The 3,511-nt window shown below is 30.6% G+C and overlaps 1 long non-coding RNA gene across 1 annotated transcript; it reads right to left on the bottom strand.

The window, feature by feature from the left end:
* Positions 1–1,325: 1,325 nt before the first annotated feature.
* Positions 1,326–1,891, bottom strand: LOC136067634 (uncharacterized). Its single transcript, XR_010629067.1, has 2 exons — positions 1,739–1,891; positions 1,326–1,543 (listed from the first exon to the last, which is right to left on the bottom strand). It is a non-coding gene; the product is annotated as an uncharacterized LOC136067634 (long non-coding RNA).
* Positions 1,892–3,511: the final 1,620 nt, after the last annotated feature.

The following is a 3,511-nucleotide window of genomic DNA, read 5'->3' as shown; positions in this document are numbered from 1 at the left end:
TATCAAACTACCCCATGATTATTATTCCTAAGCTTTAATATATCTTTAATTTTTCATGTTGAGAAAATAATTTCTCTTTAATGATAATCGTGATAGTCACAATATGTGAATGATATTATAACTCATCAAAACTAATTACTATATATGGATCTATACAAACTTTAAGAGTATCATCATATTATGTTCAATCACAAATATTTAATAATAAAATCTGCGAATTACCAAATCCAAAAAAAAAAAAAAAAAAAAACTTTGAATTACAAAGGGATGCCCATTTGTCTAAAAATGTTACAAATAAGGCAAGACATCTCTTGTGTAATAAATTGCCTCTTGTTTTTCTAGCTATTATCATCTAAATAGCTCCAAAAAATTTGTATTTTATAACCAAAATTTGAATCTAAATTATTATAGAAAAATTTCTATGAACAAAAAAGGAGAAAACACCTTAAGGTGCAAAATTTTAATTACTTTCAAGTAAATGTACTGAACATCTAAAACAAACTCTAGTGCAAACATTTAAACAAAAATTTGATATTGCAATAATTTATAGTGCAAAAGCTCAAAGAAAAAGGGAAAGAAATTCTACAATTGACTTTTAATAAATCCAAATTTTAGTGACAAAGCTGATGACCCAAAGAAGCCAAATACCTAATGCTTCCAAAATAAACTCTAATTTTTTTATAGCATTTATGAAGTAAATCATCATATGTTGTAATGTTGTTCATCATATGTGGTTCAAACCACCCAAAGGCACCCACCCAAAGCAGATTAGTTGCAAATTAAAGCCTTTCATGCTGGGCTGGTGAAGTTTTTTAAGCATTGGGTTTATAAACAAAATATAGCCTAAATTTCAATAAATGTTGAGTAAGCACTGCATTCTTTTGACCCTTCAATTTCCAATGACAAGCTGTGTTGTTTTTCAAAATTAAAAATGTCAATCTTGTCACGCCAACACTTATGCAAACTAAGCTCATCCAAGTAAAGAAACTTCAAATTGTTAGCTACCTATGGACAGAGTTAGGACAAGTGGACTTAATGCCAAAAGTGAACTCTAGGACTAATATGAACTAGCTATGCAGACTAATATGAACCACCAATGCAAATGAACCAACTGGTAACTTAAGCAAATGAATCAATAAGAAGTCTGAATTTGAAGCACAAATCTAGCAATAATAACTTCAAAACCAACCCAAAAACTCAATCCACAATGTAGTAAATAACAATTGCTGATATGATAATGGGAACCAATCTATACATGCAAATATTATGAAATCCACAATGTAGTAAATAACAATCCACAATGTAGTAAATAACAATTGCTGATGTGATAATGGGAACCAATCTATTTCTCCCCAAATCTTATAATTTTGTGGTACAACCTGAGAATGAGAATCTATAACACAAAATGAGGAAATTAGCAGAGGAAAAAAAAAAAAAAAAAACACAGCAACTAAACTAATTTATGAAATTTACAAATGCAAATTTTCTCTGAGCCCAAATAGAAATTCTCCATATGAATAATATCCTTTGTTCTTCCGCACACCTACACCAAAATTAGAATTAAGAAGCAATTGATGACAAAAAAGTCGGTTCAAGGATTTCTTCAAATACTTTGAGAGGAATTGAAAAACCCAAAGGAAAAAATTAGCCTGAAAGCAAAATATTGATGATGGAAAATCCGAGAGAGAGTAAAGAGAAGGTATATCTGTAAGGAGATCGTTGAAAACTTGCACACAACCTATTCGTTATTCTCCTCTTTCTCCGTTTGCTTTACTCCTTAGTTTGTTCCTCCATCTTCACTTTCTCTTAGTGATTGAGTTTGATTGGACTTTGGGGTAGAGGCTCTGGATACTGAGTTCCAAAAGCTGAGGTCTTTTAGGTATTATGGGAGCAAAGATGTGGATTATGAACGTAGAGGACACTAATGATTCTTTTTTAGACCGTTCATCGGTTTTTTTTTTTTTTTTTGGGAATGAGAGATTCATTGATTTGGGACTCTTTGATATTAGCAGTCTATTAACTCAATTGTCATAAAAAAAAATAAAAAATTTAAACAGAACACATGGCATAAAACACAAGACACAAAATTGAAACTCTAATTTAAAATTATATTTTAAGTTTCTCTCAGCTTAATTTATCTATATATCTATATATATAATAATAAGTGAAACTGAAAGATACTTAAATTACAATTCCAAATTAGAGTTCTAATTTGTTTTTTTTAAAAAAATTAGAGTTTCAATTTTGCGTCATGTGTTCTTAATTATTTATTCTTAAAGAGTTTTATTTCCTAATTTTAGAATCAAGTGTGGGACTACATCATAAATATTCATCTAAGTGAGTTATTAAGTATAAAAACAAAAAAGTCTAGAATATATGAATTGAAAAAAAAAAAAAAAGTACTTCACAAAAAATATTCATCTAAGTGAGTTATTAAGTATAAAAACAAAAAAGTCTAGAATATATGAATTGAAAAAAAAAAAAAAAAGTACTTCACAATTGTGGGGGGAAAGGCCTAATCTAATGTAGTGGGCCCAGGGCCCCATTTGAGGATTACTGTGCGTCCAAAGAGAAGGAGGTGGTAAGGACAAGGCCCATCTGGAAGAAGGATCCCCAGAAAAGAAAGGTGGTTTCAATCCGAGGAGATCGCCATCCGTCCGAAGAGATTTTATTCCTCGGACGCGAATAGTATGGATCAGTCGAACGTGTAGAAGGTCAGAATGATCTTCCGAGTATTCCTATTGATCAAGATAAACTCTGAGTATATCTGGAGGTGATAAGAATGAGGAAATATCTAAAGGAAAAGCTGCTACCACCGTATTAAATGCACTGCAACAACTTTTCTGACTGCATTAATATGGAAAAGACCCCTGAACAGGGTAACCTCATCTACCGCCACTCACAAAAAGCTGGAGAAGATACATGACATGACACGCACTCAAGTAGGAACCTAGATGAAGAACAAGTGGACGATAGAGATGAGAGGGGAGGGTGTTATATAAAGAAGAAGAATTCCTAGAAGAGGGGGGGTCGAGAGTTAACCTCAAAAATTGGAACTTGTACTTAATTAATAAAAATTCTCTTCGGATTCAAATTCGCTTAACCTTTGCATGTACTTTTACGTTGGTTTTTACTTGCATGCCGTAATCAATTGTTGTTAGATCCATAGTTAATCTTGCTCTATCACCCACGCTTTACAAATTTTATTGTTTTTGGGCTTGGGCTGCAAATCCAGACCCTACAGCAATAATTTAAAAAAATTATTGACAATTTACATTTTATATCTAATAATATCCTTACAAATTTTTTTAAAGAGTTAACAAAATATAAAAATAATAATTAATAGTATTTAAATTATATATATATGAATTATATTATGTATCTTATTGTATATATTTTAAGTGTATTCATGCATATGTACGGAGTTACAAGCTAATTATTATATATATATATATATATATATATGGCTTCCTTCATTTATTTTAGATTCTTGAAATCTTTTGCATAACTA

This window comes from Quercus suber, unplaced genomic scaffold, assembly GCF_002906115.3.
Source record: "Quercus suber isolate HL8 unplaced genomic scaffold, Cork oak 2.0 scaffold_80, whole genome shotgun sequence".
Taxonomy (NCBI): Eukaryota; Viridiplantae; Streptophyta; class Magnoliopsida; order Fagales; family Fagaceae; genus Quercus; species Quercus suber.
This window is presented reverse-complemented; position numbering and strand designations above follow the sequence as displayed.